Source organism: Schistosoma mansoni, assembly GCF_000237925.1.
Source record: "Schistosoma mansoni, WGS project CABG00000000 data, supercontig 0137, strain Puerto Rico, whole genome shotgun sequence".
Taxonomy (NCBI): Eukaryota; Metazoa; Platyhelminthes; class Trematoda; order Strigeidida; family Schistosomatidae; genus Schistosoma; species Schistosoma mansoni.
Genome location: NW_017386040.1, coordinates 738,039 through 754,548, shown reverse-complemented (window position 1 = coordinate 754,548; position 16,510 = coordinate 738,039).

The window sequence follows — 16,510 nt, the reverse complement described above, 5'->3', positions numbered from 1 at the left end:
CTTTCTGTAGGACTAAGATATTTAAATTGATTGATCATCAGATTATAACCAATTAGATTCGATTTCCTGTTGATTAAATTGTAATGTTTCAGTCACCAATCTAAGTACCACAATAACACTTGATAATTACTCTTTAATGTTAAGTGGTTAAATGTGTCTGGAAGTGAAACTCTGCTCTTAGGTTTCAATTAGCACTAGTAATTAGACAAACTCGGTAATCGATTGATCTTTGATCTACATTATGTAAACAAATTTATTCCGATCAAAATGCTCTGATACTTAATTACATGTGACATTTGTTACTGTAATATATCTTGAAATACGTTGCGGCTAATCAACACTTAAATGTATATAATGTTAGTCAATTCAGAATAACTTATATACTGATAAATTTTTGTACAGAAAATGTGTCAGTTTTAACGATCTCAACCTGATTCCATACACATACTAGATTAGAACAGTAAGAATGCATTATTTTTTTGGACATATTATTCATTTTTATAGTTTATTAGATAGTAAAAAACTCAATAACTCCTTTTGTAAACATATACAATGTCATTGTAAGCAAAGATGGATAGTGGATAGCAGTGGAATCCAGTTTGACACGCGTTTTGTCCTATTTGGGACTCCTCAGCATCCACGATCCCGCCTTGCGAGACTTGAACACAGGACCTATGAGTCTTGCAGGCGAGCGCTTAACCACTAAACCACTGAGCCGGCATCCAGTGATGTTAATGTCTAACTTCAACCAATCCATGAAGTTGAACAACCATTCAGTGAGTTGATATCTCCCAACAGACCTGGTTGAACTCCACTGGTTACTACTTCTCACTAGAACTCTAGGCTCTCGCGAAGCGGAATCGTGGATGCGCACTGCTGAGAAGTCCCACAATGGGACAAAATGGCCGTCCAATGCTTCCAGGTTTTCCATGGTGGTCTAGTTTCAATTGACTCATGATTTCAACTATATAAAACTACTAATTTCTTCACGAAACCCCCTTCTGATAAAAAATCAAAAAAGTATTGAACTATTTCCTTCCTAGTTACTTTCATTCATATTGTTTTTATGATGTCATTAATTGTAAATTACTGATATCTAATGAATAAATGTTTAACTTTACACTTATTCTAATTTACAATGATTGTCTTTCACTCAAGAACTGTTTATATAGAAAAAGAGGAGAATTGAACAAGATTCAATTTTTTTTCTTTTCGTATGATAAACTTCATTTTCCTAGTTACACTTATTGTCTCTAAGCTAAAATATATTGTTGTATGTGTTGTTACCGATGATTTTGTATGCAAGACTATGAGAGGGGATAGTTTGAAATTTTTGTATATTTGGTAATAGTAGTAACAATAATAATCGTAATCGTAATAGTAATAGTAATTATAGTATAATGATTATATCAGCTGTTTCGTGTATAATAATTGACATTTCTGTTTCTTACAACCAGGAAACAAAACTAAGGTACAATTCATTCAATGGATTCCTAATACCTAGGGCAATTCTTTTCCTTTTTTTTAACTAACCAATATAGATTTCTATCAACTTGTAACTTATTCAACATGTTAGTTGTTTGTTTTTTACATTGTAATTAGTAAATATCACAACATAGTAACAAATTATGCTGAATTAGAGTCAGCAGATCATATTTACACACAAAATTGTGGGTTTGTTTTTTATTTTAATGAAGGAATGTATGTTGGTTCAATTGGAAAGGATTTAATTAATAGGCAACTACTTATTCTCATAAGTTTTTTCCCTTCTTTTAAATTATTGTTACACATTATTTTATGCATGTCAATTTCACAGACTCCCGATTCAGTAGTTTGTTTTCTCATGTAAACACAAGGGAATACATCAAAACAAAGTTTTATGTTGAGCAAAGATGGATAGTGGATAGTAGTGGAATCCAGTTTGACGCGCGTTTCGTCCTATTTAGGAATCCTCAGTTGAATGTACCTGCATCTCAGAGTTGATGTTCCCTCTGGGACTCGAACCCAGTACCCTCGCTTCAAACGCCATTGCGTTATCCACTCGGTTACTGAGTCCTGATAGCCACTTGCTTGTGCAATGGGGTGAAGTTTTAATTCACTTAGTATTGTTTAGTTATTTAGCTATATGTTGTATTGGGAATTATTTAAACAAGTAGTTTGGTAAACTGTTATCGTACAGTATAGGATTTGTGGAAAATTTCAAACTCTATGAAGATCATGAATCGGTCTAGGTTTGATAGTCATTGAAAACTTCGAAACATCAGACAGATATATCGTCTTAGAGTTAGATTCCTCGACGGTGCATATTCAGACTCTGTAATCGGCAATCAAACCACATTCCAGGGCTTAACTGTGGAATCGTAGGTCGGGGGTTCTACCTCCGGTTTGGAGGCCAAGAATGTTCACTGATGTAGGGTCGAGAAGTGTTAAATATTTACTTTGAATGGATATGATTTGGTCTAATTCTTTTCCAATTGTTAAATCAACTTAAATTCATCAATGATAGATATAAAAATGTACTGTAAATTTGAAAATGTAACAACTGTAAGCTCATGTTTATTATATTTTGATTATAGTTAGCATTAAGATTCAGAATCTAAATGTCATTCTATCTAGAGCCCAACGAATGACTGATATCAACACAGTGACTCAAATCTAGTACCTTTCACTTCAAATCATAAAAGAATTATGTACAAAACTATTGAGACCAGATAACCATTGATATTTCTAATTAGTATATCATCTCTACCAATCGTATTAACATTGTTTGTGCTATTTCAGTCTAATTAATTGATGAGTTTAAGTCAAAATTATATTAATTTGCAATCATAACTATTATAATATCAGCTTAAATGAAATATTTTCAATACAACAAATCAAGTAATATTTTACGGTAACCCAGATAGAAAAATATCTTGAGAGAACTTTTTAAACTCTTCAAAAGATATTAACGGAGTCATGAAAAAAAAACAAGCCTCTTTCACTAGCCATTTCGTCAAAGTATAAGGATTATCCAGTAATGCCTATCCACAAACCTATCAAGTGCCAAACTAAGAACATTCAAGACACTCTACTAGACAGTGACCTTTTGACCATTGAACTGTCCAGCGTTCACTGTTTATCGACATTTATCCAAGTTGACATATCGATTCATGATAAAATCCAACTTCAACATTAACTCATCCTCCTATTTGGTTCAACTTAACAAATATATTTTATCAGAATGAGGGTTTGTGGAGATTGTGGTATTTTTAATAGTTGAATTCATGAGTCAATTGAAGCTAGAGCACCATGGAAAACCTGGAAGCACTGGACGGTCATTTCGTCCTATTATGGGACTTCTCAGCAGTGCCCATCCACGACCTCGCCTCGCGAAACGGCCGTCCAGTGCTTCCAGGTTTTCCTTGGTGGTCTAGCTTCAATTGACTTATGCTTTTAACTATGCAAATATAAATATAACTTCATTTACATTATAACAGTAGATACAGTACTGAAAAAAATACGAAATTGATCACAATACAAATCGATTTATGCTAATCTAATAGATATTGAAAAACAGTGGGAAATATAAAACGGAATCATGAAAGATCTTAATAAATCAGTAAAAACATCCTATTACAATCGGCATATCATATACTCAGTATTCTAGATTATTCATATTCTTAAGGGTTATGATATTTATTTAGGGCGATTGTTGACAATAAGTCAAAACACCTAGACTTCGATTGTGTATCAGTTGTTCGTCGTCTGCTCCCTACGAGATTTAAATCCATGCCACCAACCTTTACAGATTATGTTACTACTGGGTCATTGGGACAGAGAACAACCCCATGTAGGAGGTTAGATGTGTCCATTTCGTTAATATTGACATTATTCTTATTACTTAATTATATTCACTTCTTTTAAACTATATTTCGCATTTTACTTTTAAACATTAGTGTCTATCATAGTGAAATAGTAAAGTATAGAAACAAAGGTGGTATACTTCTGTCATTCATCCAATTTTTTCGATGAGACGCACTTTTGAATTAGTTCCAATTTTATGTAAAAAGTAATGAAGTTAATGAATATTTCAAATTACACACATCAATTTTATTCAATCTTCTTTACTCATTTGTCCGGGTAAACATTAAATATTCTGTAAACTAATTAAAACACTAGATATGTCTATCATCAGTAAACTATTTTAGTTCTTCGATAAAACTCTGGACATTAGTTAATAGTAGTGTAGAATGGGCAATTGTTTCTAGCAGAGAGTGAAGCAAACCAAATGCAGATGTATTGTTCTTTTCATAATATTTTGTGGACATTTAACATAATATTGGGGATGATGAACTATATTTAGATGCACGGATCACCAACTTAAGTGATCTATGTGGATAGAAGGTCTACTCGTGTTGGATATAAAAGGTGTTACCTCCTTACTTACATCACAGTAACATCTCTTAATTATTACCTAGTCTGACCTATCCTACCTGATAGCCAGGTAAATTATCTTGTTTGATGACTGACTCAAATAAGTAATCTTGCAGGAACAATGTCTTATATTAGTAAGAACAGATAAGGGAAGTACGAAGTAGAACCAATGACACATTGGCCAGTCCATCACCTTTTTTATGCAAACCAATTATTATTAATAACTTTATTTAATATCATATTTTTGGTACAATACGGAATTCCCAGCAGAAAGTATTTCAACAAGTTTCCGTTTCCTACTTTTTCGTCGATCTTAACGATAAATATTGAGTGATCGCCAGCTAGATGAACATTTTTCAGAAACGCACCTGAATAGGTTGTGCGATTAATAGCCATAATGATGTATTAAAACAAATAAAATTAGATAACTTGTTGAAATATATAGATGACAGGAACATGTAACCCAGATGTTTAAGCAGGCCTCCAATATGATTAGTCCACACTGGCTATAACTGATCTTGATGAGGCTCAGTTGTCTGTTTTAACGTTCAGTGATCTATCGCTAAACGTTGACACCGTTCAGTTTGATGTCTGTCTTGGTTAGGGCACAGTGACATTCCGCTGACCCTGTAGTTGTTATTTTGATACTATGAGTAAAAGATTAAGATAAGATAATCATAATAATATTAGCAAGTAATCCCTTTGGTTGGCCTTTACATCTATAAACACTCCGTTAATGACCTGAGACTTAAGATTACGTAGTTAAAAATTGATCACAATAATGTAAATTTATTCACTCCCAATTATCTTCTAAATTCTAAGTTTTAGTATTCCTTTAGAAATATCTTGCTCAGTATCGTTTCTACTACACTAGTTATATCCCTTTTTCATCTACCTTTTTAATTTTATTTCATCTTTGTGATAGTTTGGGTTAATGTACATATTTTACTAGATTCTATATGGATGATAATTATGAGTAGTAATATCATAAAATAAGCAGTTAGAGACTAAATTATTGTTCATACGAATGATATTTAGTGTATATTAAGTAATAAAAGAAAAATAGCCCATATTCTTTTGAAAAGAACATAATTATTATGGTTATGGATTATTCAAACAATTTAATAATTTTACTCATTTAGGTTAAGGGACACTAAATGTGCAATTTTCTTAACATATAAATCATTAATAATATCTGATCTTTTGATGTTTTCTATCCTGAATAGTCAGTATAGTGAATAATCTTATATTTACTAAGTAATAACCAGTCAGTTGTAAGTATCTCAGTCAAACAGAAAGTCATATAAGACTCTAATAACTTAATGATACCATCACTGACTATGAACTTAGGTAATACAGATTTGAAACTGAAACGAAGTATGAGTTTCCACGAAACTGTAGGTACTCTTCGCTTGCAAGTATCAATCAGCACAAAATTTATATCAGCCAGAGTTACCTATCGATTAACTTTCACTGCATAACATTGATTCTGCATATTTATTTATTAGAAATAATAATGTGAGCTGAATTATTTTACATAATAGGTTGAGGTACACAGACAAAATGTCTGCGAACTTTATGATTTCTGTTACTTCAAAAAACCACCACAATGTTTCATCTAATTATGTCATTCAATTTTAGGACTGTACAGTCTTTTTTTTGCTGGTTAAATATCTAATGTAATTGTTTGTGCTATAGTTGATCAATATAGGAAAGGGTTAGTATAAATTTATCTTTATAGGTCAAACTAGTTCAAATACATTATCAATTACATAAAAATATAAATCTAAATATATTGGTGTCATAACCTCATTCAAAAAACGTTTTTTTCTATTTATCATAGATGAAATCATGAGTCAATTGAAGCTAGACCACTATAGGAAACCTGGAAGCACTGGACGGCCGTGGGTTCGAATCTCGCGAGTGCGGGATCGTGGATGCGCACTGCTGAGGAGTCCCATAATAGGACCAAACGGCCGTCAAGCAGTGCTTCCAGGTTTTCCATGGTGCTCTAGCTTCAATTGGCTGATGATTTCAACTATGAAAAATACTGAAATCTCCACAAAACCCCTTCTGTATTATTCTATGCTCAATAATTATTTTAGATCTGTCTGTATTATTTTAAATGTGTAAAACCAAAATCTAGTTTTTTCGAATCATATTTAGTTTAATAGTTAAATTCATGAGTTAATTGAAGCTAGACCACCATGGAAAACCTGGAAGCACCGAACGGCCGTTTCATCCATATTTGAGACTCCTCATTCGTCCACATTTAAGATCCCGCCCCACGAGATTCGAACTTGTGCGCGAACACTTAACCTCTAGACCGCTAAACCGGAGTTCAATAGTGTTAATGTCTAACTTCAACCCCCTTTCTGATAATAATCATATTTATTTGACTAATGATAACTGTAGATTTAAGGTGTTTATATTGTTTCGTCAAACGCTCAATAAATGTAAAGCTTTCAGACATTTATAGATAACCTATCTGTTTTGTAAAGGTTTTGTAATTTCTAGTTGTTATTAATTTAATTTCTTTGTCTTTATTATCATGTGTGTATTTTGAGCGGATTAACACAATAGACTATTATGTCGGAAGTTTAAGTGTACTCAATAATGTATATGAACAATAATGAGATCCAAGTACATCCTGCTAACGAATTTCGATTAAAACTAAACGTGCTTCCTGGATTCCACAAATACTCACTTAATATACTGAAAAACTTTATGCTTGCTTGAGTGTTAATATAATTAACTAACAAAGTTGTAATAAGCTAACAAAACAGACAACATAGTTGTTACCAAATATACGGAATTAATTAAATGTAGGGAGTACATAATACCCCAGGGATAAAATGGAGTAAGTGTGATTATCACTAACCTAAAATGTGATACAAAGTTCATATAAAACCAATGATAATTAAGAATTTTAATTAGAACAGTATAATTTGAAAAAGAGTAATTTCTTCAACAAAATATGTACAGAAATTGTTGTGCACATAAGAGCCTAATATTTCAAGGCTTGGATTATAGTTAGGCAATAAATTTAACATTCGTTATACGGTTGCTATGATGTATAGAGGGGTGTTTATGGCGATTAATTGAAGTTATAGGTTGTGTTCATATGGTTACAAGTGATGAGTTCTTAAAATATTTTTGAAACATCATAACCGTTTGGTTTCATCCAAGTAGGAAATGAAATATTCATCATCGGTTACTATAAGCTATGGAGCAACAATCATCTAATTTCATTAATGATAACTAGTTCGCTTCAAACATTCATGCAGTTCATAAGTGAAAACTCATGAAACTCTCAATAACTCATTTCAAACTAGGTCACCAGTAAGCGAGATTATATAATTATTAAATAGGTTATGTGGAGCACCTAGCAACAACCGGAAAGAGGAGCACAGGATAAAGTTGACTGTTGATCCCTAGTTGATGGCCTATATTCCACTAGTGGTAACAGGCTTAGGTAAGTAAGGATGTTTGTGGAGATATGTCATAGTAGGAGTGAAGCAGCCGTCATTGGATGATCATTGTGTCATTTTATAAATCAACTGAATTTGAGAATTAACACAATTAAGTGAAAACCCTATGTTCATAAGAATAACCTTGAGATTTGAGAATTCTAACTTCAATCTCTTAGATGGATATTCATGGATGTTCGAGGTTGAATAGTTTGACTCTGAGACGAAATAGTGATCATGTGTCTCGTGGTTTATAATGGTACCTCTTCTAAGTTCAGTCCGTGATGGATACCACTTACAAATTAATTACCATTTATTTTACGGCATTTTCGTTTGTCTTTCCTCTCGTAAAGTTAAACCCCTTTATTAAAACAACTATTATCCAACTATTCAAGAAATAAATTAAGTCTTTTGACGTAGCAAGTATTGAAGCTTACGAATACTTAGATATCGTTACTGACACATAAACAAGATTTCGAAATTGTTGAAGGGAACAATCATCTATAAGATGCTTCTACTTCACTTTTTTTACATTTTACAATTTCAGTTAACAAATTTATTTAACACCAGTGAAGTTTTTCATTTTACAATAAACGATTTCTTCTTTTTAAACTCTTTTCTTGATATCAGAAACTACCAATAGCTCCTGATGTAACCGAAGAAGAATTAACACCTGAAGAAATATCAAGACGTAAAGAATTCAAACAAAAACGTCATCTAGTAGACTTAGAAGGTGCTGATGGATTAAATTTGAAAGCCGTTTTAGCACATCGTGTCCCTTTACCTGGTGTAGAAGGTGACGATGAAGCAGAAGTAGAAGCCGAGAAAAATGTAGAAGAAGAAGAAGAAAACCATGATGAAATCAAAGTTACCGATCAACAATTTCATCAGACAATTGAACAAATTCCCAGTAGATCTATCTATCCAACAAATAATGATGATTCATTTTCATTACTGTCCAAATCATCAAAACACCAATCAGATATTGAATGGAATTTCTCTAATATGGAACATGAAACAATTATCGATACATTGTCGAATAGGAGATCTGATCAATTGGATAGTTGTTGTGAAACAACAAATATTTCATATTCAGTCCCTAATATTGTGAACACATTGTCAACTTCAACAGACACCATCCCAAATGACAACAATAAGAATCAATGAGAATAACAGCAACTAACTTATTATTCTTCTATTATTTTTTCTCATCCTCAAATGATTTTATTGTAGGTTATCATCCACACTACATCACATAAACATAATCACATAACATAATCTTAACATGTAAAGTATGTTGAGACCTTATTGTTTACATTTTTTGTTTGTTTGTTTCGATTTTAGTCCCATGGTCAAGTATGTTGAGTTGAGATGGTCTCCTCTCCTCCTCTCTTTTTACTAGTTACGAAGCATTTCGGTACTTGGACTAAAAAAACTACTCTTATGTGAAGTGTTTCTATACGGAGGGGAAAATGTTTTTCAATAGTATATCCAATGTATTACTGCATTTTTACGCTTAATTTCCTTTATTCATCGATTTTATTGTCGTCTATCTATCTATAAATAGTTTTAATCTATTTGTTTATCTAATCATCTATGTATCTACTTATTTGCTTACTTACATTACTTGTATACACTTACATGCTATAGTTGTTAATCTTCTTTAAGTTCCAATGTTTCATATAAGAGGGAGACTATTTTGTATTTGTGTGTGTGTGTTGTGTAATATGTTTCAACAGTAGTAATGAATTGCCTAAAGGTGAAAATTTATAAACATTCTTCAAATCAATGTCAACTTATATATGAGAATAACTAAAGATCAAGCCTATGGATTGATATCTTTCATCAGTTGTTCTATGAAAATATACTTTTGGCAATGAAAATATTCCATTTTTGTTTCTCTTTTTCTCTCTCTGTCTTGATAACTTCAACATTTTATGTAACTGATTACTTTTTCGGTTATATTTTCATATGGACAGAATCATACTTTGTGTGTGTGTGTGTCATTGTGGTTATCTTTTAACACCGGAAGTAACATAATATATACATGTATGTTTGTCTGTTGATTTTACTGTGGTTTCTTTTCTTCGTGGGAAAAAAAGAAACGAATATACAAAGTTTATTGTTATCAGCTCATTGACTCTGTGTTCGTTTCTTGTTTCATTCATACTGTAAGAAATGAACTATTCAATATACGAAAGTATGAATTCATTTATATTGGTTTTTTGAAACTTTCCTATTGATGTTTCGGAATGTAATTGATCATTCTGTTTTTTTGGAATATAAGTGCACCCCGTGCAGGTTTTCTTCATATTGCCAGAAAGTCACGAACATTTTCGGCGGAGATGGATGATGGCTAGCAGTTGACTTCGCGACTCGTCTGCTGGATGTATCTACATCTCAATGTTGATGATCACTTCAGGGTTCAAAACCGGTACCTTTCGACCCAAACTCTATAGCTTTATCCATTAAACTACTGAATCCATGTAGTTACTGGCTTGTGCAATAGAATGAAATCTAAGTCGTCTACATTGACTTTTAGAATCTCCCCATTCATTGAAACTGGTCATTACAGAAGTATTATTAAGTGAATATTTAAATAAGTTTCAAAGCAAAATAATTTTCTTCTATAAGATAGTTAGCTAGCAATGGAACCCAGAACTCGAGTTTCATACTGTTTAGAATTATCAAGAGGATATATTCGCCGCATCTCAGTGTTTATAATAACATTAAGACTCAAATTCGGCGTCCTTTGCTTCAGATACTTAATGCGTTATCCACCGAGATGCTCAGTCCAGATAATCACACACTTGTGCAACTGACATACTTTTTTTCATAAAAGCTCGTGAAACAATGGGTATATCAAAGAAATCCTCATAGGCCACATATAGCTCAACAAAGATTGGTCGAAATTCAATCCTAGATATTAACTACGCAGTAATTCACAACAAATTTTCTTCCTACTTTTTTTGTAATTTATATTAGGTTTAATTGATAGTTTTTGCAAATAGGAGGGTAGAGGCGTATTGTACAATTGGGGACAATCGAATATATTAAAGCACAAATTACAGATTATCTCACTAAATTCTGATAACCATACAGTCAACAGTTAATTTGCAAAATAACAACCACTTGTCTCAATCTTCACTGTTCCTTCTGTAAATATCAGTTCATCTTCTCTAATTCCATTGTTCATGTATTTTCCTACCGATTGCTCTTCATTTTAGTTCTTTCCTTATCGGTCTTCTGCCAAAATACATTCTATGTCTGACCATCGCCACATACTACTTATATGGATATAAGTAGACCACACTACAGTACTATTTTGACTTATTTTTTCTTGTTAAATGATTGCAGTGTGATGAATCAATAATTTCTCTGTCTGATTGTCTACTAAGATCTTTGAAAAAAAAATATTTGTAAGATTCTCGATAAATGAAATTTAAAAAACTGTAACATTTCGCTCGAGTCCCGCCTGATTTTCTCCAGGGAAATAATCAAAAATCTAAAATTACTAAATGTATGTATCGTTTTATAGAACATGGACATCGAAAAAAACGCTGGAAAACCATGGTCAAATCAGTTGAAACTGGATATCTAGCTGACTTCAGTGGAACAAGACCGACAACTAAGTCTCTGAATATTTAGGCAAACCTAAATGACCGAAATAGATAGTACGATTAGTTGCATCTTGACAACTAATGACAATACAGTAAATATAAATTTATTTCTCGACTTTCTACTCATGTCATGTCTTACATACTTTGACAACTTACTTTCATTTGCTTCAATCAGTTATAATGTTTACATATTTCATGAAAAACCAGCCTGTTTTCCAGTATCCATTCAACCATTCATTTATTTATTGGTGCATCTTGTGACAAGTTGGAATTGTGACTGTCTATCGCGTAATTATATTCAGGACTATAATTTATAGCTATATATTTAGTCTACAAGTATTCACATGTGATTTGTATACAATTTCCACCATATTCCACATTGCATAAGCCATATTCACATTCACACGTTGATCACTTCCAAATTCATCATTTTAATACCATTGAGCAATGGTTTAACACAAAGTACCTTCCTAAAACGCTATTTACAGTTGATAGTTTTAGATTTTTGATTATATACCTGCTGAAACCTAAAGGAGACTGTCATGTGAAACTTCGGAGTTAAGTTTTATGTGACGAGAATTTTACATTATGGTTTCCATCTTAATATCTTCCAGAAACTCGTCACCCAACTATTATAAAACTATTCGTTCACGTTTGGCAGGAAGTTCTTGGAAAATATCACATGTTGGATTGTGTATTAGGTAATTTGAGGTCAATAGCATTTAATTCCGTTCTTTTTTTTTATCTAATAAGAAGTTAATTAAAATAATAACGACATCTGCTAATTTGAAAAAAAGAGGACCAATAATTCAATTGCGTGCAAGTTGAAATAGTGAACCGATAAAAGCAAGGAAATTGAGGTTACAAAAAATACTAATTGGATTACATTGAACAAGTTTAAACATAATGGAAAGTAGTTGATATGAATGAATAGAGAATTTCAGTTAGTTCAGCAATAAATAACTTGGCATTTATGTAAATTAGCCTAAGTTACCATAGGAGATCAATAATAGAGACATTAAATTATCAAGACAAATGTCGGAATAGCTGTAGAGTTATTAGTAGTGTGAATAGTAGTAGTATTAGAAACGATTATGATTTGATTTGGCTGATTTAACTAATTTAAAAATCTGTGATAAGTTTAAAATATTAAAAATCTCAAGTATAATAAAGACTGACCTTATCTACTCTTTTATGTGTCATATCTAAGATCGCGAGCATTGCATGAACCCCAACTAAGTAGTCTGGAACTAATAAGCTTATTTAACGTTATGTAGTTTAGATTTTAATGCCTGCTGATAGTTATCAGGAAAAAGACGTACAATACAATCATGATAAATTTATACTAATGTAATGATTCAAAGTTAAGATATTCTATCTATCTAATCATGATATGTCACAATATTTAATTCCTTCAGATTGATCATCATATTTACATAATAAATGTCAAGTGTGTCAGGAGTGAGATTAGTACCCACGCTCACGAAGTGGACTGCGACCTGAACGCAGTGCCTTGGACCGCTCTCCCATCCTGACCAATTAAATATTACATATTTTTAAAATTAAATCGACTGTAAGGATTGTCAGTCACATTTAGTTTTGTTTTTGTCTTACCTTTTTTTAATATAAGTTAATTCAATATCTGAATCATTTAGTTGTATTTGAATAACAATTCAATGATGGATAATTATCAATTCTATGTTAATATCAATTTATTTAAAGTACCATATTTCCTTGATAACTTGTTAAGAAAAGAATATTGAGAAATTTACTTCACATTTATACTTCTATTCAATAGTTTCTAACCATTCAATAATAAATGAATCAATGATCAGAATACATTAACATGGTATTCAGAAGGGGTTTTGTAGAGATTTCAGTATTTTCATAGTTGAAAGCGTGCGGGGCGAGATCATGGTTGCACACTGCTGAGGAGTCCCACAATAGAACGAAACGGTCGTCCAGTGCCTACAGATTTTCTATGGTGGTCCAGCTTTAATTGACTCATGCTTTCAACTAACATGGTATTGTTTCCTTGAATCTTTCCAATGATATTTAGGATTGCAATTGATCAGTCTCTTATTGGCATATATGCATCCTGTGCGGATTGCTGCCTCAATAAAGCCTTAATTCACAAACATTATAACCAAAGATGGATAGTGGCTAGCAGTGTAATCCAGGACGCACGTTTCATCCTATTTGGGACTCGTCAGCTGGATATACCTACATCTCAAAATTGATGTTCACTCTGGGATTCACGTCCTGGATACCACTCCTAGCCACTATCCATCTTTGCTTATAATGATCAATATACTTAATTTGATCTAATTTAAAAATCATGTTCACAATATCATTTATATATTTTTCATATCTGAATATCAAATATCTTTACAATGTTATCAAATTTCCAAATTATTAAATTATTCGACCTTTTGTAATGTTAAAAATAACAATGTTATAAAATAGACCTTTATATAAAATAACCGGAAATTTCAAAGCCAATATGATATACATAGATATTATATTTCTTTTTTTGAGATGTTATTCAATGTGTGTATGTGTATGTGTGTGCGTTCGAAATTTAAGGTCAAATATGACACATGAATTTGTTTCTGTAAGATAATTGTATGGTATGGGTTACTTATATCCATATAAGTAGTATATGGTGATAGTCAGGCATAGAATATATTTTGGCAGAAGATCGATAAAGAAAGAACAGGAATGAACAATGAAATCAGAGAAGATGGACTGATATTTGCAGAAGGAACAATCAAGATTGAGACAATTGATTGATATAGTTGAAATCGTGAGTCCCATAATAGGACGAAACAGCCGTTCAGTGGTTCCAGGTTTTCCATGCTGGTCTAGCTCCAACTGACTCGTGATTTCAACTATATAAAATTACTAAGATCTACACAAAACCCTCTTCTGAAAATTGATCATTAGTTTGCAAATTAACTGTTTACTGTATTGTTATCAGATTTTAGTGAGATAGTCTGTAATTTACTGCTTAAATGCATTCGGTTGGCCCCACCCGTGTTCTGTTCACTACAATTGTATACTCTATTCAATGTAAAATAGTTTAATGGGCGAATATACTATTTTCCTTTATTTCTATGGATTAACATCCAAACTTGACATTGATTGTATTTTTTAGCATTTCAACAGTTAAATGAATAACTTTTCAATATTTACAGAGGTAATTTAATAGTTGAATGTATGAGCTGATTAATATTAGACTATTTTGAAAAACTTGGAAACATTGAATCGCCGTTTTGTATTAGTATGAGACTTGTTAGAAGCGTGCATCCATGATCTTGCACCAAAAGGACTCAAAGCTAGAACCCTCAGTCTCTCGAGTAAACGCTTAATCTCTAGACCTGCATCTGACTTCAACCAATCCACGTTATTGAGCGACCGTCCACTATTGTCTTCAGTGAGTAACTGACTTACAACAGACTAGGGTTGAACTCCACTAGTCGCAGCCCCCAGGTTTTCCATAATGGTTTAGAAATAACCGACTCATCAATTCAACTATTATATTACTACAGTCTTCACAAAAACCTCCAATCTGATAATTTACAGAAGTGACTACTTGTATCAACTTAAAAATGTAATCGAAAAAATAATTGTGATGTACTGATATCATCTCACACGAGAATCATTACATATTTTGGAGTAATCGAAAGCATTGTTTAATTTATTATCAAGGCATTTGATATATAAAACTCTTCGATTAATAATGTCACCCTTAAATTAGAAATGATAAGTTCACATTTTAGGTGACTGAATGAATACGTTTGGAAATCCAGAGACTAGATTTCGTACTAGTTGACGCTATTCACCAAGAATTGCTTTGAATTTTGAAGGGATTGACACTCACTGACTGAGAGGCGAAGCTCAATTAGTAGGTTAAAACTACCTGTTCAGAGTACATATGATAATAGTTGGAGATCTTTAATGATATGGTCTGAAATTTGTAGTCGAGTTTGTTATGTTGTTATGTTTAACTAATCATTAATGCTGATCGAATTCTATCGGTCAATTCGTAATGTGTCCACTAGTGTAAGTGAACTCAAATCGCGTGCGCTGTGTTGAGATATTGGTTGATTGAAGGAAGTCGATGGAAGCCCAGCATCATCAAGGTTTCCTACTAGTCGATATTCGTCAACAGAGTGTACCTATAATGTTTGGGGAACTAACGATCCTTAGTGAATTCGTAACCACATCATCTAGTATCATAGTCTGAAATGTTAACGCTGGGTCATTTATGGCATAAATGACTTCCTTTAGTAACCATATAGTTTAATTTGACCGATCACTGCATAAGAGATGCCTTCTGTAACGTATTTAAAGCTGTTAGTTCTGAGTTCTTGTTTCAAGAAAATATTAATACTTATGAAATTTGAGCTGGGTGGTACTATGGTGACATGTTTACGATAGTTCTGGAAAAAAGTGTCACTATTTATGGCGAAAAGGATAAATTCTACGTAAAGTCATTCCACAAATGGATGTAACAATAGTTAACATGTTTAATAATTATAAAACACATCTAATTGAAGCACTAATCTTGTTGAAATTATAGGAGAAATTTGTAACTTAAGTGAATGATATTAGTGGTGTTGTTTTTATATTTTACCTAAACGGTGTAATTGGTAAGCTCTCATAATCATTCTGGACAACATCAACAGCTTTTCAGTTATTCTCTAACTGTCCGTATGAGACATTTATTCTTCACCGGCAATTGAAGATGGCCGTTCAGCGGTTCAGAGGTATAAGTGTTCGTGCTCAACAGGGAAGGTTCTGAGACTGATTTCTGTATACAGTTAGTTAACTTCGCCAACTTTAACATAGAATCAGTCATTCACTTAGTTCTAAAGTTACAATAAGCAAACTGATAAAATGCCTATTCAGGTTATTCTGATATAAATAATCATTATTTTGATGCTTGAGGTCACTGATGACAATCTGAAATTAATTACATTGAATTGAATATGTTTGTTT